The sequence below is a fragment of the Bufo gargarizans genome, chromosome 6 (genome assembly GCF_014858855.1).
Source record: "Bufo gargarizans isolate SCDJY-AF-19 chromosome 6, ASM1485885v1, whole genome shotgun sequence".
Classification (NCBI taxonomy): domain Eukaryota; kingdom Metazoa; phylum Chordata; class Amphibia; order Anura; family Bufonidae; genus Bufo; species Bufo gargarizans.
This window is the reverse complement of record NC_058085.1, coordinates 25001904-25029572: the sequence shown is the minus strand read 5'-3', so window position 1 is coordinate 25029572 and position 27669 is coordinate 25001904. Positions and strand designations below refer to the sequence as shown.

The following is a 27669-nucleotide window of genomic DNA, read 5'->3' as shown; positions in this document are numbered from 1 at the left end:
TACATTCAATTTCAATAACCGCACAAAAAACGCATTGAAACCGCAAATATGTTCCCTGCGTTTTTTGTTGCGATTTTCATGTTAAAGAAGAGATGTTCATCTAATGGTCCTCTAGTATTCATCCGAACATAAATGGGAGATTCATTCGCTATTGAGGCTAAGAGGAGCCGTCCGGCAAGGAGGGGAGATCACAGTGTCGATAAACGGCCAGACTGCGATGTCCCATCCCTACCGGACAACCCTCACAGGAACCCAAAAACTTCCATTTCGGCATTGAGGCCCCTGGGAATAATTGTGTCATATTCAAAGATCCTCCGGGATGCTTGTCGTGACATATGTGCAATATGATTCCCCCCTCTTCATGCCTTTTTTACTCGTCCTATTGCTGCAAACATCAAACCCGTAGGGTCACAGTTGTGTGTTGTTTTAAAATGTTTGGATAGAGAGTGCGTCTCTAGGCTTTTCTTAATATTTGCCACATGCTCCGCTACTCTCTTTTTAAGTGTTCTTTTTGTCCTGCCTATATATTGCTTCCTGCATCCACATTGTAGCAAATATATAACATCTGTAGAATCGCAGGTTAGGCATTCCTGTATTTCCAAACTAAATGAATTCACTGTAGACACTACTTTAGTAGTCTTTTTTGGGAAACTAGTAATTTTGCAATTGGCACATCTGCCACATCCATTTACTGCTAACCAATTTTCTTTTTTATGGCTTTCCTTCTTCATCTTCACAGTTGGAGCTATTTTACCGGCCAAGTTATTTGCCCTAGTATAGTTAATTTTGGGTACTTCACTTAAAAGGGGACCAACTACCTTATCATTCAATAAGTGTCCCCAGTGTTTCCGGATGCTCCTTTCCATTATTTTATATTGAGAATTAAATGGAAGGATAATCCTCAATATTTCATCACGTGGCTGGGGATCACTAGCCAAAAAGAAGTCTTTTCTTTACTTTTTCCAGTGACTTATCAATCACCTGGACTAGATAGTCTCTTTCTAGCAATTGTGGTTTCAACGCAGTCGCTTGCTCCTCAAATTTGATGTCATCAGTACAGTTCCGCCTAAGTCTCCGGAACTGACTGGTTGGCACATTAATCAGCCAGCGAGGCAGATGGCAGCTGGCATATCTGATGAAGCTATTTTTAGCGACTGGTTTGAAAAACCAGCGGACTAATGGGGGGGCCTTTGATTTCAGCGCCTTATATTCTAATTAGCCGTCTGGAGCGGTGCTCTTCTCCCTGGCTGTGAGCGCATCCAATCAGAGCGTGATGACATAAGTGGGGGCTGCCCTATAAGGTAAGACCCTAATTAGACTAGGGTTAAACTGATAAAAGGTCCTCTTTAAGTTCAGTGTTAAAAAAGAACGCCAGAAGAATAGATGATGCTTCACTTAGGACACTATTCTATGAAGTAATGTCTATTGTTAACAGTCGTCCACTTACAGTTGATAACATCAACGATCCAACAAGTTTGGACCCTTTAACTCCCAAACATCTACTTCACCTTAAGTCTAGTTACATACAGCCACCCCCTGGCAACTTCACCAAAGAGGATTTATATGCTAAAAGGAGATAGCGAAGAGTTCAATTTCTATCAGAACAGAGCACTTTGCCATTTACTTCTTAGCATCATATTGGCTAAGACCCAGAGAAAAAAAATCAGAATTGGTAACAGTGTTAGTGAAAGAAGAAGATTTACCTAGAAGTCAATGGAAATTGGCCAAAGTTCTAAAAGTTCAAAAGGATGAAGACAAACTAGTAAGAAGAGTGTTGTTACAAATAGGAGACTCAAAACTTGACAAAAAAGGAAAACGTCTCACTACTCCACTCAAGTTGGAACGTCCTATACAGAAGTTAGTTCTACTTGAGAGTGATAAAAGACACTTGGAAGTTGAGAACCTGATTCCTCAAATTCATGTTCAAGTCCTACCACTAAGAACATAGAATTATAGGTAATTTTGGTGGGAGTGTAGCTGGCCAGCTAAGACCTCTCCTAGGTTGCTAATATAGCTTAAATGTTTATACAGCTAAACCTGCCAATAATATTAATACAGTTCCTATGTTTGTGTGTTAAAGGGATTCTGTCACCTCCCCTAAGCCAAAAAACGATTGTAAAGCAGCCATGAAGCACAGCTTACCTGGATTAGGCTGTGCTCTTTTATCTTGAAATCCGTCCAGCAGTTACTGCAAAAAACAACTTTGATTGATAAGGAAATGTGTCCTGAAGGTGCCCAGAGGGGCGTTTTTTTCTTCTTAGAGAGCCCAGTACCGCCCCTCTTTCAGTGCCCAGCCCGCCTTCCTTGTACTGCCACAGCCTCTCCTCCCTCTCCTCCCCCTCTGTGGCAGGCTGGGGGCGGTTAGAAAGTACAAGGAAGGCGGGCTGGGCACTGAAAGAGGGGCGGTACTGGGCTCACTAAGAAGAAAAAAACGCCCCTCTGGGCACCTTCAGGACACATTTCCTTATCAATCAAAGTTGTTTTTTGCAGTAACTGCTGGACGGATTTCAAGATAAAAGAGCACAGCCTAATCCAGGTAAGCTGTGCTGCATGGCTGCTTTACAATCGTTTTTTGGCTTAGGGGAGGTGACAGAATCCCTTTAAAGACAAAAGTAGAGTTATTTACAGTGACCATGTTTGGATGTCATATAACTTATATTTTGTGTTCACAGAAGCAGAAAAGATAATATGCCTTTAAGATTTATTATTTAATGTAAGGTAAGCTCAATGACACAGCAGAAATAACAGAAAGCATAGAGTTAAACTGTTGTTGCTGGGCAGGAGTCTTGACCAATCCTAGCTAGCCTCACACAGCCCAAGACTTTTGATCAATTACAGCCAGCCTCACACACAGCTTGTGTGGGAAATTCCCCTAGCAGGAGCTGCTAAAAATCAAGCAGACTGCCCGATCCCCTGAAGACGCCAAGTTAATTTGGCGAAACATGTCGGGGGGCAGAGTGCTGTAAAGCATGTGTTTTAAACAGTGAAAGCCTGCAGCATACTAGTAAATACGAGCAAGTTAAATAGCAGTCAGATAGTAGATCGGGGGAAACTGTGCACAGCCGTTGATACTAATAGATAAGAGTGTGAACGCACCAGCTACTGTGAGGAACCACATTACAGTGGCATAACAGAGCTGGTAACAGCTAGCATCTGTGGCGGCTACTATATACTAAGCAGCCAAACAGATCTAGGATATCCAAATAAATCTGATAGACAGCAGCACTTCCACCAGGATCCCTAGACGCTATTAACACTATTTGATTAAAAATTATCACATAGATAGCAGGCTCAGCTGATAATTTTAAATGTGAGTCTAGTGTGTAGAATCTTTTATAACCGAATATAATAAACGTTATGTTTTAATTTAGAAAATTATCACACGTGTCAACCTAGAGACAGCCATTGGTCTTACGGACCATTTGTAAAAACAAAAATATAATTGTGTCTCAACACGCTGTGAAGGGTCATTTAAAAGTAAAATAGCTAAAAATCATTATTCACCACAGAGGGGCTGAACAGACACGCACTCCACTCCAAGAGCTGTGTTTTATGGAAACAAGAGGCCAAAATAGGTATTTAAAACAGTTATATAATGTACCTACTGTTAATATAGTGATTAGAACTGTATACTCAACTAGTTATACAGTTTTAGCTATGGAATAAATTTTGCGTATATATAAAGTGTGTATTTAACTGCCTGAATAAACGCTTAAAAAGAAACTTTATTTTGGTATTTATTAAAATTGTGGCAATCTACCACATGATGAACTCATGAGGCTAAGTCTGGAAGGATGGCTCACCCCACAATTGTATGGGTGCAGCTACTGCCTCCACACTTAAAAAAACAGTGTGTTAATCTGTATATATTAGGATTTTATTGTCTGTATAGATATCCTGCTGAGTTGTCCAAACACACTGAGAATACTTGCTAGATGCACTGGATCTGTTTAGAATGTATCAATATCACCAGCTATATGACTAGTGGCAGCTGTAACAATTTGATGCAACAGTATAGTTCAATTAGCAAGTATGTACAATGGTGATTGGGATAGATGAATAGCGGGTGAGAGCTTTTTTATATATAAGCTCTACTTACAACCCTGCTTTTCTTAACCTCTAATATCCCATCACCATCTCAAACAAAAATGGACTGTCCCTGCCTATTCATGCGTCTGCTCGACGCGTTTCTATACCACTGTAATACCAGTGACATGTCTTCAGGAGCAGAGTTACAATAAGCATAAGTGCAGTTCATCTAATCTACGGTATTTCTCAGAACTAGCACTATGCTTGCTGGTAGAGAACACTGCACGCTCCTGTTTGCGCGCGTGCAGCTCAAAAGACACAGCCTCCGGCACTTGTTTGCAGCCGTCGATCTCATATTAAGATCGCCACTCCCACTGGGCGGAGCTTCCTCGGCATGCGGTTACGTCACCAAGAGGCGTGAGACGTACTATTGTTCCGCTCTGCCTAATCTCTTCTGCTGACTGCTATCGTGGGTAAACTTTCATGGGCAAGAATTGCCTGCCATATAAGGGGAACACTGAAAATTAGTGCCAACTCCAGAGGTGACTATAAGACAAATATCACCAATACAAAAGTGAATATAGTCACATTGCCAATATCATGTATCTTCCCTTGAAAACACTAGTGATATATTGGATGGCAATGTGATGGTTAGAGGATATATGGAATCTACCTATGGTATACCACATCTATATAAGGGTTTTGGATCTCCAGACCCACATTCATGCCAAACTGCATATACGTGCGGTCACCAACATCAACCTATATTACTGAGGTGGTATTTCAGGTTTCCCATATATCTTGATGTCTAGATGGTATAGTGACTATCAAATCACTGTCATGTTGTTCCCATCTCACGTAGCTGTATAAATTGAGGTTTTGGGAAAAAATCCTTTATATGAAACATGTGTAGGATATATAGTCATTTAGACCAAATGGTTTTACTGTTGCTCTTGTGCAAACTGTAAACGTGCACCAATTTTTTTTGGGGACAGCAGTGGCTTCCTCTGTGGTATCCTCCCATTAAATCCATTCTTGTTTAGTGTTTTACGTATCGTAGATTCGCTAACAGAGATGTTGGCATATGCCAGAGACTTTTGTAAGTCTTTAGCTGACACTCTAGGATCCTTCTTTACCTCATCAATCTGCGCTGTGCTCTTGCTGTCATCTTTACAGGACGGCCACTCCTAGGGAGAGTAGCAGCAGTGCTGAACTTTCTCCATTTATAGATAATTTGTCTTACCGTGGACTGATGAACAGCAAGGCTTTTGGAGATACTTTTATAACCCTTTCCAGCTTTATTCAAGTCAACAATTCTTAATCGTAGGTCTTTTGAGAGCGCTTTTGTGCGAGGCATCATTCACATCAGGCAATGCTGTTTTTTACAGGGCAGCTGTAACCAATGTCTCTAATCTCATCTCATTGATTGGACTCCAGTTAGCTGACACCTCACTCCAATTAGCTCTTGGAGATTTCATTAGTCTAGGGCAGGCATGGCCAACCTGAGGTTCTCCAGCTGTTGTAAAACTAGAACTTCCACCATGCCCTGCTGTAGGCTGATAGCTGTAGACTGGGCATGATGGAAATTGTATTTTTGCAACAGCTGGAGAGCCTCAGGTTGGCCATCCCTGGTCTAGCGGTTCACATACTTTTTCAACCTGCACTGTGAATGTTTACATGGTGTGTTCAATAAAAACATGGTAACATTTAATTCTTTGTTATTAGTTCAAGCAGACTGTGATTTTCTATTGTTGTGACTTAGATGAAGATCAGATCACATTTTATGACCAATTTACATAGTAACATAGTACATAAGGCCGAAAAAAGACATTTGTCCATCCAGTTCGGCCTGTCATCCTGCAAGTTGATCCAGAGGAAGGCAAAAAACCCCTGTGAGGTAGAAATCCATATAATTCCAAAGGGTTCACATACGTTTTCTTGCAACTGTATATGTGTTTGCTTACAGTTCCACTGATTGCAACTACAAAGTTCACAATCCAAATTCAATTTCCATATTGCAATCCAAATTGCATACAACCATATCAGACCATACTTAACCAATCTGCAAATAGTTACTACTATCTACATACTGCAAATTGTAACCAAATTTGCAAGTGAACTATTATTTAGACCTCATATATACCTCTCAAAAAGATCATAAAGTGCTTAAATAACTTAAAGTGAGAGTACAGATACTCAAGAGAGAAATATATCCACCATTTTATGTTGAATGACAAGATTAAACAGTTGAACCACCATCTTATGCATAATACCGCCATTCTGTGATACTTTATTTAACACGTGTTTTGTACATGGACTGTCTGCTGGGGAGGCGGCAGTGTTATATATGAAGAAAAGTTGAAGTTAATAAAGAAGTTTTTTCAAGCATTTGGTGTGCTCTTTAAACCTACTGTTTCCATAGAACAGCGCTAGAGGAATTGCAGAGTAATAAACAAACAAACAGTCTGGTTAGTTTAAAAGTCAGAGATATCAAAATTCTTCTAATTCCACAGCGCAAAAGGCACTTCATAGTGCTGCGCCTGCCACAGGGTGTTATATAGAAGACATATCCAGGAGATCTCAGAGATGTGGACTGGAGTGTTGGGGCAAAACCCCCTACCTCTAATTGTCGTAATTCCAATTGAAGTTTTATCAGCGCTCAGATAGCTGACACAGACACGCTGCTGAATCAGATTATCTCTCCTTTATTCCATAAAAGCATACATCTTTGTAAACACACAGACAATCACAGACAAATCTGGCACCCCACCAAAGGGGTGGAAAGCTAAACTAATTTGATTGGTTATTCATATAAGGTAATACCTCCGCACCATACTAACAGAATTAGTCTTTAATGGTTAAAAACTTTCTAATAATTAAAAAGCTTCTGCAGCACCTTATCTCAAAGTTAGTATTTGTTAGCAGCGCATCCCGAATTCAGAAAGAACATAACTCTCTCTTGTATGTCAGACTCTGATAAGGAAGCGAGGGTGCTGCTACCTTGGCCTTGCAGCTAGAAGCATTTGATCTATATACACAGAAACTCCCTACATCCTTCCAGCTGGCCAAAGTATTTTTTTTCCACATATATACAAGATGGAGGATATGTTTATACAAAATGGATTCTTATAGTAACATAGTACATAAGGCCGAAAAATACATTTGTCCATCCAGTTCGGCCTGTTATCCTGCAAGTTGATCCAGAGGAAGGAAAAAATAAAACTGTGAGGTAGAAGCCAATTTTCCCCCACTTTAGGGGAATAAAAAATTCCTTCCCGACTCCAATCAGGCAATCAGACTAACTCCAGTAGCTATAGCTTGTAATATTATTACACTCCAGAAATACATCCAGGACCCTCTTGAATTCCTTTATTGTACTCACCATCATCCCTCACAATTCCCCCATTTTGGGATATCTTGGAACTGACACCTTAACCTAGAGGTACTTTAGGTGGGATAGGTCCAACTGCCAGCTGGAGGCTAGATTCCATCTCAGGTATTGAGCCTCCACCCACCCTGCTATGGGGAGAGGGACTGCAGTCTTCCTAGGGGTACAGGAGTTAACAAATGCATAGAGGGAGCATCTTAGTAATTATAATTATATAGTAAATAAAACAACTGAGAAGCCAACACCTAGCAGTGTAATAATGTAAACAAAAAAGCAAAAAACAATGATGATGATGCTCATCTCAGAGGGTATGTTTGGGTGAAAAAGGGGATATGCCCAGATTCTGCTTAGGTCTGACCCCTGACAACCCCTTTAATTTTTCTTTACTGTGCTGCCTACCAAATTTTTGCAACTTTTTTTTACATGACACATGGGGCTTTTTATTAATGTTTTTCAGATATTTATTTTCTTTTTAATTGAAACTGAAGCTCCTTATTCTTTAAATATGCAGATTGACACCAAAATAAATGGTTAACATTGGTTCCCTGTTTTAGTCATATTGGTAGTGTTTTTGTTTCATGTAAAAAGAGAAACTATGCAGACTTTTTTTCAATTTTATTCTCACTTTTTTTATATATATTTTGTTATTATTAAAATATATTTTGGCCCTTGGGACATTTACACATCACTGTAACTAGGGCATTCAAATGTGACGAGCGATGCCCCTGCCTGGCAAGGTAGAAACCACTATGTGCTCAAAACAAGCAATCACCTACAGAATATATTAAGGGGTATTCCAATCTTAACAATCATATCTCACATTGTCCCTTATGTAAAGTTGATGAAAAATGCAAATACAGCAGCAGTTTTTGAGCTCTGCTTGGCAGTTAGACAAAATAAACACGCCACCTAGGCGGTAAATAACAATGTAAGGGGAGTATCAACTCGAGTTACACTTTAAACACCTTCCCACTTATAAAAAATATAACTTTTATTATTAATTTTTTTTAAATATAAGCTCAAACCAAGTCCAGATCAAGTGGGTCTAATAACAGGTACATTTGTTGTCTCAGACAGTAAGACTAATAATTTCATTGATATTACTCACGATTTGTTGACATCTCAGCACTTTGATACGGATGTACGGCCCCTGATTATTACGGATGACGGTCTGAGGCATGTAATGTCTTCAAATTACAAAGAGGGGGCCGGGAAGAAATGGACAAAGTAGGTACCTATGCTCTACCTAAAAGCCCCTCCCTAAACCTCAGCCCAGGGACACCCCTTAACGGTAGGGGTTCCCTGTCCTCGTTCCTAACCTACCACTCCCTACTTGACCCTATATAAAAGAGTCCCGTGGGCAGATGAAACAGGTAGGTTAAGGTCAATTGCTGAGAAAAATTCTAACAATGTACCACAAAAAGAATAGGACAAGTTCTATTTTTTTTCTGGAGCCGCAGACCGGAAATGAAATGCGGATGCGCACAGCACACTGTCCCCATCTTTTTCGTCCCCATTGAAAATGAATGGTTCCGCACCCCTTCCACATAATTCCGGAACGGATCCGGACCCATTCATATGGACGTGTGAATGGACCCTTATCTGTATGTAAACAGATTTCAGTGTGCACGTAGCAGCGGAGGGGAAGCTGATACAAGGAGTGGCTATAGCAGGGGGGCGGGAGCCTTTGACATCCGACTCTCTACACTGGATTTCTACTTCAGTGCTCACCAGGCAGCTGACATACTAGTGATAAATGTGCAACTGCTGGGCTATGTACCTGGACGTGAGCAAGCAGAGTTAGGCAGCAGGCAAAGGATGATCTGGGGAGAATGAGAGCTCAGAAAGTGTAGTGTTATATGGATGTAAAAGTGTCAGGTATGACCTAAACAATTATTATTAGGAACACCTGTTCAATTTCTCATTAATGCGATTATCTAGTCAACCAATCACATGGCATTTGCTTCAATGCATATAGGGTTGTGGTCCTGGTCAAGACAATCTCCTGAACTCCAAACTGAATGTCAGAATGGGAAAGAAAGGAGAGTTAAGCAATTTTGAGCGTGGCATGGTTGTTGGTGCCAGACGGGCTGGTCTGAGTATTTCACAATCTGCTCAGTTACTGGGATTTTCACGCACAACCATTTCTAGGGTTTACAAAGAATGGTGTGAAAAGGGAAAAACATCCAGTATGCGGCAGTCCTGTGGGCGAAAATGCCTTGTTGATGCTAGAGCTCAGAGGAGACTGGGCCAACTGATTCAAGCTGATAGAAGAGCAACGTTGACTGAAATAACCACTCGTTACAACCGAGGTATGCAGCAAAGCATTTGTGAAGCCACAACACGCACAACCTTGAGGCGGATGGGCTACAACAGCAGAAGACCCCACCGGGTACCACTCATCTCCACTACAAATAGGAAAAAGAGGCTACAATTTATACAAGCTCACCAAAATTGGACTGTTGAAGACTGGAAAAATGTTGCCTGGTCTGATGAGTCTCGATTTTTGTTGAGACATTCAAATGGTAGAGTCCGAATTTGGCGTAAACAGAATGAGAACATATATCCATCATGCCTTGTTACCACTGTGCAGGCTGGTGGTGGTGGTGTAATGGTGTGGGGGATGTTTTCTGGGCACACTTTAGGCCTCTTAGTGCCAATTGGCCATCGTTTAAATGCCACGGGCTACCTGAGCATTGTTTCTGACCATGTCCATCCCTTCATGACCATGTACCCATCCACTGATGGCTACTTCCACCAGGATAATGCACCATGTCACAAAGCTTGAATCATTTCAAATTGGTTTCTTGAACATGACAATGAGTTCACTGTACTAAAATGGCCCCCACAGTCACCAGATCTCAACCCAATAGAGCATCTTTGGGATGTGGTGGAACGGGAGCTTCGTGCCCTGGATGTGCATCCCTCAAATCTCCATCAACTGCAAGATGCTATCCTATCAATATGGGCCAACATTTCTAAAGAATGCTATCAGCACCTTGTTGAATCAATGCCACGTAGAATTAAGGTAGTTCTGAAGGCAAAAGGGGGTCCAACACCGTATTAGTATGGTGTTCCTAATAATTCTTTAGGTGAGTGTATATACTATATATACTCAGCACATTACTCAGTTTCTCCCTGTTTAGTCCCTGTACAGTCGTGGCCAAAAGTTATGAGAATTACATAAATATTGGAAAAGTTGGAAAAGTTGCTGCTTAAGATTTTATAATAGCAATTTGCATATACTCCAGAATGTTATGAAGAGTGATCAGATGAATTGCATAGTCCTTCTTTGCCATGAAAATGAACTTAATCCCAAAAAAACCTTTCCACTGCATTTCATTGCTGTCATTAAAGGACCTGCTGAGATCATTTCAGTAATTGTCTTGTTAACTCAGGAGAGAATGTTGACGAGCACAAGGCTGGAGATCATTATGTCAGGCTGATTGGGTTAAAATGGCAGACTTGACCTGTTAAAAGGAGGGTGATGCTTGAAATCATTGTTCTTCCATTGTTAACCATGGTGACCTGCAAACAAATGCCTGCAGCCATCATTGCGTTGCATAAAAATGGCTTCACAGGCAAGGATATTGTGGCTACTAAGATTGCACCTCCAACAATTTATAGGATCATCAAGAACTTCAAGGAAAGAGGTTCAATTCTTGTTAAGAAGGCTTCAGGGCATCCAAGAAAGTCCAGCAAGCGCCCGGATAGTCTCCTAAAGAGGATTCAGCTGCGGGATCGGAGTGACACCAGTGCAGAGCTTGCTCAGGAATGGCAGCAGGCAGGTGTGAGCGCATCTGCACGCACAGTGAGGCGAAGACTTTTGGAAGATGGCCTGGTGTCAAGAAGGGCAGCAAAGAAGCCACTTCTCTCCAAAAAAATCATCAGGGACAGATTGATCTTCTGCAGAAAATATGGTGAATGGACTGCTGAGAACTGGGGCAAAGTCATATTCTCCGATGAAGCCTCTTTTCGATTGTTTGGGGCATCAGGAAAAAGGCTTGTCCAGAGAAGAAAAGGTGAGCGCTACCATCAGTCCCGTATCATGCCAACAGTAAAGCATACTAATACCATTCATGTGTGGGATTGATTCTCATCCAAGGGAGTGGGGTCACTCACAATTTTGCCCAAAAACACAGCCATGAATAAAGAATGGTACCAAAACACCCTCCAACAGCAACTTCTTCCAACAATCCAACAACAGTTTGGTGAAGAACAATGCATTTTCCAGCACGATGGAGCACCGTGCCATAAGGTAAAAGTGATAACTAAGTGGCTCGGGGACCAAAACATTGACATTTTGGGTCCATGGCCTGGAAACTCCCCAGATCTTAATCCCATTGAGAACTTGTGGTGGACAAACAAAAACCCACTAATTCTGACAAACTCCAAGAACTGATTATAAAAGAATGGGTTGCTATCAGTCAGGAATTGGCCCAGAAGTTGATTGAGAGCATGCCCAGTCGAATTGCAGAGGTCCTGAAAAAGAAGGGCCCACACTGCAAATACTGACTCTTTGCATAAATGGCATGTAATTGTCGATAAAAGCCTTTGAAACGTATGAAGTGCGTGTAATTATATTTCACTACATCACAGAAACAACTGAAACAAAGATCTAAAAGCAGTTTAGCAGCAAACTTTGTGAAAACTAATAATTGTGTCATTCTCAAAACTTTTGGCCACGACTATATACTTTACTACATGGCAGCATCAGGAACACACATCCAGAGCTCTGCATATCATCATGTGATAACATAGCTCCCCCCACATAACAAGCACAGTATGGGAAACAGGAGCAGAAAGGCAGTTAAAGATAATGCTAAAGTGGGTGATGGGAATACAAAACCATCTATAGAAAAGTAAAGGATCACTACCCCCCCTCTCTCCATCTGAGGTATCGTCATACCTGTAGAAGTATTGTCAGGTCTAAGACATCGATTAAAAACCCAAACAAAACTGTAACTGCGCCCATGGAAAAGCCTGAATTTTAGAGATCCTCCAAATAACACAGATCATCTCCGTATCACCATACAATAATAGGAATGAAAATAGGAAACAAAATGATCAAAAATTCTATATATCAAATAAAAATATTTTATAAGATAAGATGCCTTTATTGTCACTGTAGAATACAATGAATACAATGCACAATACAATGAAATGTTGTTTGGAGCAATCATAGATGCCATGGACAGAGGAACAAAGAACTGACATTTAAAGGGTTTCTGTCACCTGAAAAATGGGTATCAAGCTGGCTGACTTTAGCGATGTGCTAATGTCCGCTGAACATACCTATATTAGTGCCATCTCACTGCCTAAAGCCTTTACTGGAGAAAAACTTTTATAATATGCTAATTAGCCTGCGCTGCTCTCCTCCCGCCGGCCGTGTCTGCAGTGTAAATCCTGCGCCGTTGAGGGAAGGACGCTTGGTGGCTGCTGGCTTCCTCACTGCGCCTGCGCCAAATACTGAACTGTTTTATCTCCCTGTAAAAAGTATCTGACAGAATAAAGCCAATTAGCGACACTGACTACCATAAAAACACATAAGGGAGGGCACTAAAGGGCTAAGCATGGAGATGGCTTCTCTTTGTGAGTTTTATGATGCGTAACAAGAGCTGATTTCTGGTTAAAACATTTCCCACATTCTGAACATGAAAATGGCTTCTCCCCTGTGTGAATTCTCTGATGTACAACAAGAGACCATTTCTGATAAAAACATTTCCCACATTCTGAGCATGAAAATGGCTTCTCTCCAGTGTGAATTCTCTGATGTACAACAAGATGTGATTCCTGCTTAAAACATTCACCACATTCTGAACATGAAAATGGCTTCTCCCCTGTGTGAATTCTCTGGTGTGTAACAAGAGCTGATTTATGCTTAAAACATTTCCCACATTCTGAGCATGAAAATGGCCTCTCTCCTGTGTGACTTCTCTGGTGTGTAACAAGATTTGATTTCCTGTTAAAACATTTCCCACATTCTGAACATGAAAATGGCTTCTCTCCTGTGTGACTTCTCTGATGTGTAACAATCTTAGATTTAAATCTAAAACATTTTCCACATTCTGAACATGAAAATGTCTTCCCTCTTACGTGAGCTGTTTGATGTTTAACACCTTTTCTGTTACTTTTATTCTGTGTTACAGTCTGTGATGAATCAGAAGATTGGACCGGTTTAAAAGGATCAAATAATACATTTTCGCTGTGATTGGATGAGGGTATATCTTGGATATTGGCATGCTCTTCAAATATATCTTGTATGATACCACGATCATCTACTTCAAAATCTGAAGATACCAGATGTTTCTCTAAGTTCCTGGTACAGTCATCTGCCAAGAATAAAATACATTTTATTATTGATAAATAATATACCAAAATATTCTATTGACATTTTATTACATTTCAGTATAAAACAAAATCCACAGAAAGGTATGGCACAAAATACAGGAATTAACTGACTAAAACAGGGGTGGCCAAAAAGATCACGATCAAATAGTAGACCTAGGGGAATAACTAGGCCAGGTTGGGCACCACCATGAGCAACTTACCTGCAACCTCCACCCAATCACTCATTTTAAATACATATAATAAAACATTTTCTAGCACTGGACAAGAGGCGCTGAATGTCCCCTTAGTTCCCCACACCACAGTTATCTCCCCTAAGAGTCCCTTTCACAGTAGAATTCCCATTTAGTGCTCTCAGGAGAATGCAGCCTTAATGTCTCCAAACAGTAGTTATGCCCCCCCTAGTGCCTCCACACAATAGTTATGCCCACTTAGTGTGCCCCTCATAGTAGTGAAGCTCCTGTACTATGAATAAAATTAATAAAGTAATACCGAGCACATCATGCTCTTCCCAGCAGCAGACGTGATGTGATGACGTCATCTCTCCTGCTGAGCTGAGGAGAGCGCACAGGCCGGGGATTATCTCTAGTCTGTGCGCTCTCCCTCTCAGCCCAGCAGGTACAATGACATCAGTGTATTGCATCTGCTGCTGGGGAGAATGCAGGCCGGGGAATGAGTAGACTGGACAGTAGGAAGCACAGTCCTGTCACTCAAGTAAACAAACTGGAAGGCACGCTCCACAAAATCTTCCTTTTTTTCGTGGATTAATATTAAGGGCCTGCGATTCAGATATAAACACCATCCAATGAAAATGAAAATTCTATCACTACAGATGAACTATTTCTTGAAATTAGTTTCAGGTGTAATTCTGATGAATCAGAAGAGTCAATTAGGGAATGTTAAATAAACAAAAGGGCGATGGAAGGTCCCACCAGATACCAACGGCCATCTGACCAATGATTGGTCATAAAATCTGTCAGATAATCTGTTGGTGTAAATGCAGCTTTAGATATAAACTGCAGATCTTGATGATTTGCTTGCTCAAATGCATTCAGCATGGCAGAACATTCCTCCGACAATCATTAACCCCTTAGTGACAGTTAGTGACCAGACCGTTTTGGGCCTTACTGGCCAAGCATTTTTCTTCCTTTTTTCATCGTCTCGTTCCAAGAGCAATACGTTTTTTACTTTTCCGTCTATATAGCTTTATGAGGGCTTGTTTTTTGCAGGACAAGTTGTAGTTTTTAATGGGGTACACATAACTTTCTAATTAACTTTTATTAAATCTTTCTGGGAGGGAGATGGGAAAAACAGCAATACTGCCACTGCGTTTTTACGTTATAAATTTTACGGCGTTCATTTTTCGGTATAAATAACACATATTTATTCTCTGGGTCAGTACGATTATAGTGATAAAAAAAAACTAGATGTATTTTGTATGTTTTACAACTTTTTTGCAATAAAACCCCTTTTTTATTTTTTTTTTAAGAAAAAATGTTTTTGCATTGCCACATCCCAAGACCCATAACCTTTTTATTTTAATTTCTATGGATTTGTGTGAGGGCTTGATTTTTCATTGCTAACATTTTGGAGTAAATGCCGCTTTTTGATCGCTTGTTATTATTATAGTTTTGGTGGCAACTAAGAATAAATTAGCCATTCTGTCTTTTTTTAAATTATATTATTTATTTATTTTATTTTTTACGGCGTTCACGTAGGGGATAATTTGTGTGATATTTATGTAGTCTGGGTCGTTATGGACGTGGCAATACCAAACATATGGGGAGATATTTTTTTTTGCAATTATTTTCATTTAAATGGGGGGAAAAAAACATAATTTTTTAATGGAATTTTCTTTATTGAATAAATTAGTTTTTTTTTTTTACCACTTTACCCACAAGGGGACTATAACAAACAGCTTTTTGATTGATTTTAAAATGCAATGCATTATCCCTACAGTGCATTACATTTTAATATCAGTGCTATTCTGACACAAGGCCCCAGCCAACCTTCACACACATCGGCACCCCGCAATCGCATTTACAGAGTGCCGATGGGAGACAGAGGGAGTCCGCTCACTCTGTCAGCACTTTACATGCGGCAGGCGCTATTGCGGCATGTAAAGTGTTAAACAGCCCGGATCAGCAGTCCTGCCAATCCAGGCTGTTAGAGCAGGGCCGCGGCTCTCATGTGGACAACGACCATTAGCATCAAAGGTACTGTAGTTGTCAATTATCTAAAGAATGGCTGACAATTGTCCAGTAGGTGGTACATGGCCAGTGGGGCAGGAAAATGCTGGAAAATCCCAACATTCCAGCTGCTTCTATCAGTCTTCAAGAGTTCACTGGAAATTGCTAGAAAACCATAAGGGAGAACCAAAAAGATGTGTCCAAGCCATATTCTAGACAATGCTAGGACTGGCTGTTAGGAAGAAAGGAAGGAAGGAAGGAAGGAAAGAAAAAGCGAAGAGGCAGAAGAGAGAAGGAGAATAAAAAAGAAAAGTGCTACAGAAGAGGAAACCTGGAGGGGCCAGAGCAAAGACCGGGACTGGAGAGACACGAGAAGACCTCTGTATAGTAACTACACTGTACTGTAGAGGGATAGCAATTTGTGCTTTAGTTACCAAATGGACTTGGGAGTAACTTTATTATTATTAGTAATTATTAGTAATTGTTATTGTGTACAAGTCTCTCCGTATGTGAGATTTATTTTTGTTCCTTTATACTCTCATATATACTCATCAATAATAATAATTGTAATATCATTATTTCCACATTGCACAATATATCTATTTTTCTTTATTTGTATAAGCAGAATCTTAGAGACCTCTCTGCGTTACTTAGTGGTCACTACTCACCTGGGCGGTTATCTGTAGGAATGTCCTCTGTACTCTGCTCATCACCCCTCACATAGGTCTCTGTAGGATTAATATTGTTCAGATCTTCACCCGGATTCACAAGCTGTGAAAGAAATATTGTAGAAGTCATCAGACGGTTGGAGAAGTCGTGTGGAAGGCTTTATACGACCTGAAAATATCAGTAATTAGAATGATGACCAAAAACGCCCGGACAGCAGGAGTTATCTGACCCAAATATCTGCAGGTCTCCTGTATAAATCCAATCTGATTGCTTTATTATTCCAACCAGTTTACAATGCAGGGAGAGTAGCCCTTATATTCCATCCCTAACATTACATTGTGTGTATATAACATTACATTGTTTGTGCACCTGTTGCCCTTGCTGGCCGCCCCAGGGCTGTGAAGCCGGTGAGCCAAAGTTCTTTCGATCCGTGGCTTATTTACCTCCTCGGAATGGACATAATCATCTGCTCTGCTGCAGCCAGTGACTGGATTCAGGGGTAACATGTCCACAAGAGACACATCCCCACTAAAGCCAGTCATTGGCAGCAGTAAAGCAGGTGACCATGCCTGTGCCGGCGAGGGAGCAAACACCATTTACTGGAAGATGGACACACAGGAGCTGGCACACATAACCAGAACTGAGGGTAGCAGGTACGTGTGACTCTTTCCACAGTACAGGCTGCGGGCACATGTAAAAAGTTACTTATTCCTGAACAAACCCTTTAATGCTGTCTGCCTGTTCTGTCTACCAGTTTTGGGATGACTGCAGGCATGAAGATACTGTACCTACCGTAGTAAAAGGGACAGCGGCGAACACAGGAGAGGTGCAAACTGATTACGATTATATTATAGGATTATTATTACTATTATTTGCACCTTCCAAAAGCCACTGTACTTGTTTGTAACAAACGCTGCACGACTAGATTTATCGCATGTATCATTCAGGGAGCAGGTGTTATTTCTCCCAAACACAAAGCAGCCACAATGTTCCTGCAATTGTCTCTGACCACCTTGCCCAGTTGGAGTTAGGTGAGGAGACAGCCAGCGCGGTTGTTTGCTGCATTGATGTACTTTAGAAAGTATTTGGCTACGTGGCTACTATCACCCAGGGAGATCAGCTCTAAAACGGCATGGCAACGCTTCACATGACAGGAAGAAGTGGGAGTGGGAGCGATGTTCTGCCCTGCTTCTGTTTGGGACAGGAGGATATCCATGGAGGAGGCCGATTAGTGCCTGGTGTCGGAACAAACATGGAGGTGTCAATAGGACCTGGCCATCTTGCTACAGTGCTGCCTCGCTGCAAAAAACATTGATCTAATGGGCTGTGAAAGGCATGAACTGTTACAGTCCATAACCGTTGCTCCAGGTGTCCATTGTGTGCACCTGGCTGCACAGCTAGAATTGCAAGGAGTGACCTACATTCACCGCCACTTGAATACAAAGCAGGGATGGATTTTTTTGAAAAAATGCCAGCTAGATAACTTCTAGTGAGGCTGAGGACATGCCATTAGTCCTCTAAAGGCAACAGAATCCACAAAGTGGTACCACAGAGACTGCACCACCAGCAACTTGTGGAAGCAGAGTTGTTTCTTGTCCTCACATTCCATTATCGATGGCTGATGGTTGGACAGAATAGGAGGAGGCATAGTCTGAGCAGGAGAAGCAGTAACTGATGGTGACTTGGACATGGTACTGCACTTGGATGCCACTTGGCTGCCACAAAGGAGACCAGGAGAAGGAGTAATCTCTTGTTGTGGTAGCTGGCAGACACCTCTGTCACTCCCATGGCTTATTGTAATCTGGCAGATCTTGAACAGGGCATTGCTTTTGTTTTCCAGCACATGGAGAAAACCTGCCAGACAGGAGATACTTGCACACTCCACACAGAGCTAGCTGCAGCCAGGCTTGTTTTAGGTCTGGCACATTTTCAGCCTGCGACCACAGTATCATCATCATCACCAGTTTCCAAGCTGACAATACTAGAAACAGATCTGGCCCTGGCAGGTTTTGGGAGGTTCTAACTGTATGTTGCCTTCACTCTGTATTTCTACCGCTGCCACCATCCTCTTCCTCTGATGTTACCTTCTTCTCAGCACCCTGATCTAGCTCCCAAATCCTGTCCAACACACAATCATTGTAATAGTCCTCCCCGCCATGAAAACTGTGATATCTCATTATGGGTTTCCTAGCCCCCTCCAGATTACCTGCTTTATACTTTCCTGGAGTTCCACTGCTGCTTCCACTGCCCCTACCCCCACCAGTGCAGCTACAGGTGCCACTACTCCTACCACCACAAACACAGCTATGCATGGGGTGCCCCTCCTCCCCCGAATCCCCTCCTCATGGTAGTCTAAACGCTGAGGGAAAAAAAAAAAGAGACAATGCAGCAGCACCCTGCAAATCAGATATAGTACAATAATGCCAAAAATTATAGTGCTAATGCTACGCTTATTTATAAAGTGAAATGCTTGGCCAATGCATTTTGTACAAAACCATCTGAGCCCGTCTGCCATATGTCAAGGTGATCTCTGTTAGACGGGTCCTAACAGTAAATACTACCTGTTATGCGCCATAATGGCCGCCATAAAGTTCAGGGAGTGTTGGATCCACATGCATGCTGGATCCACTCTGCTTTTTACCATTTTTTGTGCCATAATGGCCTCCATTACAAGGGATGCAGGTACCAACATGCATGCCGAGCCCACTCTACACCTCTACATCATGTGGACCCAACACTCCCTGAACTTTATGGCAGCCATTATGGCGCATAACAGGTAGTATTTAGTGTTAGGACCCGTCTAACAGAGATCGCCTTGACGTACGGCAGACGGGCTCAGATGGTTTTATACAAAATGCATTGGCCAAGCATCTCACTTTATAAATAAGCGTAGCATTAGCACTATAATTTTTGGCATTATTGTACTTTATCTGATTTGCAGGGTGCTGTTGCATTGTCTCTTTTTTTCCTCTAGATCTTTGCCATGGCGGCGTGCACCTGCGCAGTCTAAACGCTGAGCCATCAAGTCCACAATTCCATCCTCCGTGTCCTAAATAATATAAGGAGCCAGGTAGAACTGTGGCCAACTACTACTACTACTCCTGGCAGGTACTGATACTGCTGGTACTACATAGATTCTGACTCTGGGAGGACAAGGCATGGGTCTTTAGTTTTTCACTCTTCCATTTCTCAGACATTTTATTATGAGACCTATAAATGAAAATCTAGGGGTTTGGTACAGACAGATTATTTAACAGTACAAGCAAAATGGCAAGTGTGTTTTTTTGTAATTTAAAGACAGTGTCACAATGAAATGTCTCTTCACTTCTACAAACACACTCCACACTGGTATTGACAATTTACTTTGGGAAGAATGCAGTGAAATGTCTTAGAACTATGCGTTTAATATCAGTGGTAAATCAATGAAAACTGTGTAGTAAAATGTCTTTGAAACACACAGTCTGATGTACTAATATGTCCACTAACACAATATAACAATGCAGCGTTTGTTGTAAATTGTCTTTGAACTATGCGTTTATCAATATGGATATAAAATTGGTGTTGTTGCTGTAACATGTTTGTGCTATAACGCAACGTGTTTAACCCTTTGAGGACCTTAAAATTTTTAATTTTTCCTGCTTTCATTTTTTACTCCCTGCCTTCCTGGGGCCATAACTTTTTTATTTTTCCGTTCATATAGCCTTAATAGGGCTTGTTTTTTGTAGACAAAGTTGTGCTTTCTAATTCCACCATTTACAATTGCACACAATGTAGTGGGGAGCTGGAAAAACATTCCAAATGGGCTGAAATTCGAAAGAAACAAACAAAAACGGCCTGGCTGCACTGTAGAATCGAATAGATAAACCCATGCACTCTACCAACTGAGCCACCACACCTTCTTAGCAAGGAGACCAAATAAACCTGGTTTTCCGACTCTAAGGCTGGGTGGGTTCAGGCTGTCTGAATGATAGCCCGCCTCGCCCCCCTAATCAGACAAGCATCGGAAGTGAGCATACATGGCTGAAGAGCAGATGTGATGCCACGAAAAGCCAGGGTGGTGGCCCAGCCTTGGAGGCAGGAAATCTGAGAATTAAGAGCAGAGCAGGCTGCCAAACAAGCTGAACAAGTAAGGTGGGACAACCACTTTAAGCACAGTTTCAGCATCCCCTCACTCCCTTAATACTTTCCCTAATCGAATTCCCTCTCTTTAGTGTTCCTATCACACTACGTTAGTGACTTGTGTCTATAATCGTTCTTTGTCAGACTCCGCCCCCTCCCCACTTCCTCCCAGTGACATGTTATCCACAGTCCTCTACCTTCTTCATGGTTTTCCCTGCTAATACTAACATTAATTCAAATAGAGGAAAGGGAATATCCCACGGCGCAAAAACCACCCAGTGGTTGGAATAAAGTGAGGGTTCTTTTTTTTTTTTTTTTTGTTCTACAGCGAAACGAAGCCTGCTTTTAATACTAACATTAAACGCACATGGCACCGTTTTCACATAAACTTTGTTTTTGTATGGTAGACCAATTACGTATTAATTTCAGGGACTCGTTGTCTAAAGTTTAGTCAACGAGTCCCTGAAATATATACCTTCAGGGTAAAGATGAGCAAATTAATTCTAAACTAATCATATTCAGTAAGAATTTAGCAAAAATGGTTTGCCAAAAACAAAGCTCCCTCCCCACCAGCTACTCTTCTTGCTTTCTGTATGTCCCTAAACATATCATGCTGCTGAAGATCTCATCTCTACATTATCCATTACACTAGAAGAGCAAAGGTTTAGACTCTAAGAGATGATATCTTCAGCAGCATGATATGTTTAGGGACAGACAGAAGACAAGGAGGAGCAGCTGGTGGGGAGGGAGCTCTCCAGAGGGATCTGATAAATGATGCTGTAATCTTGTAGATCACAGGATGTCAGCCACACAGGAGAGAGACAGCAAGCCTCAGACTGGAGGTCAGACTAGAGATCACATGACCAGGTGTCCATAATCAAAGGTTCAAAATGTATGGCTGCATCTGAGCAGCTAGAAAATTGTTGGCGAGTTAGAATTATATGCGCTGATGAAAATAACCCTGTCACTTTTCCAATAAATCAACTTCCAATCAGTGATGGTCAGTTTGCAGGGTTCGCCAACGAACACATGCGGGCTGCCATCTTTAGTAAGGTTAGACTCACCTGTCCGGTGATGCACAGGTAAGCGGTCACCGGGAGCAGGCAGTTCCAAGAACAGCCCGACGAAAGCCCCCGGCGGCTGTTCTCAGAACTGCCTGCTCCCGGTGACCGCATTCGATTTCAGACCGGCTCACGGCACAGGTAAGGGCTTATCTGTGCATCGCCTGACGGGCGAGTCTAACCTTACTAAAGATGGCAGCCCGCATGTGTTCGTTGGCGAACACTGCGAACTGGCCATCACTGCTTCCAATATTATCAGGGGCAGAGCTGTAAGGCACGGGTGGGGAACCTCTGGCCTGCGGGATCATTTCATTTCGCCCCCTGCCAGAACAGATTGTGAAAATGCTAATGACCGCTTCCATTATGGAAGTGGTCATTAGCATGCGGGAGGCACAGGAAGGTGAGAACAGCGCATTGCTAGCTGGGGTGTCTGATAGGAGGGTGACTTAAGGCTGATGGAGGTGGGGGCAGATCTGAGGCTGAGAAAGGGACAAAAGCAAGGAAATTTGTGAAGAAAGAGGCAGGGACAGTGGCAGGGAGAGCGAAAGCTGAGTGAACCCTTCTCTGGACCTATCTGGGTTTAGCTTGGCTGCCATTAATGCTAAATAAAGAACTAAATATATAACAGTCTCAACTTAATAATTAGACTGCTTTATGTGTTCAAAATGGCACCTGTACTATCTGTAATATACAGCACAGCCGCCAATTTGTGCTGCAAAAATACAGCGCTCTAGATTTTTTTAATTGAAGCACGATTTCCGTAACTTACCCTTAAGTCACTTTTATGTTTGACCAAATATAGTCGTCCAATTTTTATGTTGAGAATTTTGTATGGCCCCCGAACGATGTTACAAATATCCAAATGGCCCTCTGCAGCAAAAAGGTTCCCCACCCCTGCTGTAAGAGGTGCAGTCACTACAGGGCCTAGGAGCCTGAGGGGGCCCAAAGACCCTTGTGCACATTGACACCGGTACTATACAAAGTTCATGCAGGTCAAGTTACATCTCTGGCTGGAGGGAAGGGGTAAGGTCAGAATTTGGCTTGGGGCAGGGGATGCAGTTTCAATTTTCGCCTCAGGCATCACGAAGGCTATGTGCTTCCCTGCCCCTGGCCACAAAGCACTGAGCGAAGGGAGGTCCAAGCTGAACTCTTGCACCAGGGCACATGAGCCTTTAGCTACGCCCCTGAATATTATATTATACTCTATGCAAGTAAGAAGGATGACTTGCATCTACATGTGCTAGAATAGAATCCGTGGTATGATCTTGGTACTGCCATAAAAAAAAAATTCTGTTACGGCATTCACCACATAGGAGATTTTTTAAATATTTTAATAGTTTGGACTTTTCAGATGTGGCGATATGTAATAAGTTTATTTATTGTTTATATATTATTTATGTAAAATTGGGAAAGAGTGTGATTTATACTTATTTTTTTAAACTTTTTATTTAATAACTATTTCCCCCCTCAGGGGCTAGAATCTTGGATCTTTTAATCCCTTGTCCTTTTCACCCTAATAGAGCTCTATTAGGGTGAATAGGATCTTACACTCTCCCTGCTTCCCTGTGCCCTGTAGCAGGGAAGTTACCATGGAGAGCTTCAGTAGCATCCTGGCTGCCATGGTAACCGATCGGAGCCCCAGGATTACTGGGGCTTTGATAACAACTGCCACTGCGCCACCAATGAGGAGGAAGGGACCTTGTGGCCACTGCCACCAATACTTTTAATGCTGGGGGGGGAGCACTGCGCCACCAATGTTTTTAAATGGTATTTAACCTTTAATACAGATACAGGCAGCAGGTGCTTGCGGCAAAATCAGTGATCTGTGATCAGCGGCAGTTAACCCATCAGGTGCCGCACCCACCTCCTGTATTTGTATTAAAAACTAGATTTTTGTACTTATCGTAAAATCAGTTTCTCTTCCGTTCGTGGGGGACACAGGCTTTGGCTATGGGTATAGCTGTTGCCGCTAGGAGGCGGACACTAAGCACACAAAGTGTAAGCTCCTCCCTCTTCAGCTATATCCTTCTTACAGGGACAAAGCTAAATCAGTTTAGTGCAAAAGCAGTAGGAGAAGCCAGACACAAGAATATCACATTATGTGCAAACCCTGAACCACACAGGCCTGAAAAGGCCCATAAACAAAAGAATGGGTGGGAGCTGTGTCCCCCAATGAACGGAAGAGAAACAGATTCTACGGTAAGTACAAAAATCTTGTTTTCCCTTCCGTCTCATTGGGGGACACAGGCTTTAACCATGGGACGTTCCAGAGCAGTTCCTGAGAGTGGGCTTTACTTCGGCCCCCCTGCCAATCAGAGAACCGCTGACTGCAAAACGCTAAGCCTCAAAGAAGCGTCAGAAGATGCAAGAAGGTATGCACTCTGTAAAACTTGGAAAAAACATGCAAAGACGACCAGGTCGCCGCCTTGCACACCCGAGCGCCTTGAGGTCCAGAACGGGATGGAACCGTCCCCTCTTTTTTGGGAACCACAAAGAGATTGGAGTAAAACCCTTGTGCAGGAACCGGAACAATCACGCCTTGCTGCAGCAGAGTGCGAATTGCCAGAAAAAAAGAAATCTGTGGCTGCAGTAGAGGCCGGAGGAGACGACCGGAAAAAACGGGATGGAGGGGGATACTTGAAGTCCAGCTCGTAGCCCTCTGCAATGACCTCCCTCACCCACGCATCTGAGCTGTGAGTCAGCCAAACATGTCGAAACACATGAAGCCGGCCACCCACCCGAACGGAGGGCGCCGGGAGTCGCCCGTCATGCAACGGAGTTCTTAGGGTGAAAGGACTTAGAGCCCTGTTGACGGGAACGCCAGGAAGGCTTGCTCTTCTGGCCTGCGGCCGACTTATCGGATGCTCCCTTGGGGTCGGAAAAACTCTGAAAGGGACGAAAAAAGACTTCCTCGCTTTTAATTATTAGACCACCACCTGTTCTGTGGTAAATGGGTGCTCTTACCACCTGTAGTGTCCGAAATGATCTCATCCAGGCGCTTACCAAAAAGTCTGCTGCCGGTAAAGGGAAGGGCCGTCAGGGTCTGCTTTGAAGCATTATCTGCCGCCCAGAATGAGAGCCATAGGTACAGCGAATAGCCACCAACAGGGCTGATGAGAGAGCCATAAACCTGGCCGCGTCCAAAGATGCTTTACAAATATATGCACTGGCATGCAAGAGCTGCAGGGCCACATCTGCAAGTTCCCCCAGGGGACTCCCGACTCGATACCCTGACGTAAGTTATTTGCCCACTCCCCTTTAGCCTTGCTCACCCATATAGAGGCAAACACCGGCTGCAGAGCTGTGCCCACTGCTTCAAAAGGCAAATTTTGCAAACACTTCCAGCTTTTTATCTTTGATATCAGAAAAAGAAGCCCCATCCACCATTGGCAAGGTAGTATGTTTAGCTAAGCGGGAAACTGGCGGGTCCACTATAGGTGAAGCCGACCATTTCTTAGTCAAATCCTCCGGAAAATGATTTGGCAACATGAAATGTCTATCAGGTAAATTCCACTCCTTGGAGAGCGAGGAATCAAACTCCTGGTGGCTGGGGAAACACTTGTGCGAATGATGGGACTTTCTAAAGGAAACACCTGTGCTGGCAGATGACGGAGCTGGATCCTCAACCTGCAACGTCTCAATAACTTCCGTAATTAAATTGTCCACCATGGAAGATGGTTTGGACGACTGACCCTCCGATGGGACAACATCTTCATCTGACCCTCTCTCCTCGGAACATGCCTCTTCAACTGAGGACACGTTGGAGTGAGACTCTCTAGTATGAGGAGGAGAGGCCGAGGAAACAGAAGACACCAACACCCTTTTTTTTTTGGGGGGGGGGGGAATGTTCTGGCCCATTTTGTGGGATGGCCGTGATGGCCACTCACCCCATGATCCCCAGAGTCGGACCGGTCAAAGGACTACCTTGCCAACAAACGCCCCAATATATCCACAATAGCTTTGTTGGTATTGGAGACATCCTGCACGACCCTAGACAGGGAACGCGCCCATTCCGGTTACTCCTGTAGCTTGGGCAGCGGGAAGCAACGGGTCTGGAGCCATGCCACTTGATGCCGGCGCGGCACACGCAAAGCAGAGGGAGTCTGACTGAGGGGATGGAAATTTTGCACGACAAGACGCACAGGAAAAATCATGCACCAAAGGGACAGCCTGCTTTTGGACCTGGGGCCTGGGTTCAGACATAATGATACCCCTGGCACCCCAATATGGAAAAGGGAAAAGTTAGGACCTGTAAGAAGGGACAAAAAGCACTTACTCAGCCTGTGTCCCTCTAAGCAGCAAGCCAGTCTGTCAGCGTCCCGCCAGATGCTTTAAATCCTGAAAGTGGGCGGTGCCTACTCTCCCACCGCTCTGCTGCTGGCGGGGCAAACACAAGCCCCACCACGAAATGACGCCGGCTGTCAGCACCCGCCCATCATCTCTGGCCCTGCCCCCCCATGCTCGCCGAAACACATGTCAGCATCCCTAGCCGAACTCAGATGCTGGCCAGAGAAAAATAAGCCGAGTGAGGGCTCTGCAGGAGTAGGCCACACAGAAGCCGGGGCCCCAGAAGCGAAGCGCTGACCCGGAAACTGCACTTAGAGGAGGAAACTCCGCCCCCTCTCCTCTCCCCAGCTCGTTCAGGACGACGCCGTCGTGGAAACGGATGCTCCCGGTAGTATGCCCCAAATAAAGCCGGGGCCTCAATCAGCAATGGCCCAAGGAAGCTCAGCGCGTGCGGCCACACAGCAGGAGTAGCCCCCTGAGCCCTGCACCAGGTGCCATTTTAACATTCACAGGGCTCTCATTACTGCCCATGGTACAGGGCAACCACATGGGGACCATCACACGTGGGGAGGAGAGGGTACTGGAGGGGGGGCACTGTGGAAAGTCACCTACTCACCTGTCTGAAGTCTTCTGCCCCCTGGCTCCAGCCGGATCACCTCCTTCGGTGTGCGGCCCCTTGGTGAGGGACGCTAAACCGGAAACAGAGGGGACTTTCACTGGGGGGGCCATGGTGATGCGATTGCTGTCGGGAGACAGAGGTTTTTACGGGAACCTCTGGTCCTCCTTTTCTTCCGGAGAGCGGGAACGAGCAGGGGGTTTGGGTGACCCCCCCTGGTCTCCCGTCTTCTGGGTGGGAGCGCAGGCAGTTTTTACCCAGACTGCCTGAAGCTTCCCTCTATAAAAAAAGAGAGAGAGAAAAAATTAGTAAATCAACAGATCTGCAATGCAGGAAGGTCTGCCTCCTACAGACACTAAGCTAAAACTGATTAGCTTGGTCCCTGCAGGAAGGGATATAGCTGAAGAGGGAGGAGCTTACACTTTGTGTGCTTAGTGCCCACCTTCTAGCGGCAATAGCTATACCCATAGTCAAAGCTTATGTCCCCTAATGAGATGGTGGTACAGTGGCCAGGCCGGGTACCTGATATGCAGGCTGCTTTTCACTGGCACTGGGGCTCGGGATGATGCTGGGGAGGACACAAGACACTCAGGAGGAGGAGGCTGCTGCTGCCATTTGCCGAGTTCACTAGCTCAGACGGCGAAGCAGTTTATTACCTCCTCCTGCATTAATTAGCCACCCACTTATTGGGCTCAGCGGCGGCCGCGTCATAGGATGGAGGGATTACCTCCCTCCCTCCTTCTCCACTGTCTAGCCGGAGAGAATATAGCGTGTGCTGAGCACGGCACACGCCATGTTCTCTTATAAGAGGAGATACTAGACTGCGCAGTAACGCAGTCTAGTATCGAGAAAATGAACATCCTGGTACCGAATCGATACTAGTGTAAAAGTATTGATTGGGTGTCGAAATTTTGATACCTAAAACAACACTGAATCCTGCCATCTTTCTCATTATACAAGGAT

The 27669-nt window shown here is 43.4% G+C and overlaps 1 pseudogene; it reads right to left on the bottom strand.

Moving 5' to 3' along the window:
* Positions 1-27669, bottom strand: part of LOC122940393 — a 459251-nt pseudogene that overhangs the window by 431252 nt on the left and 330 nt on the right.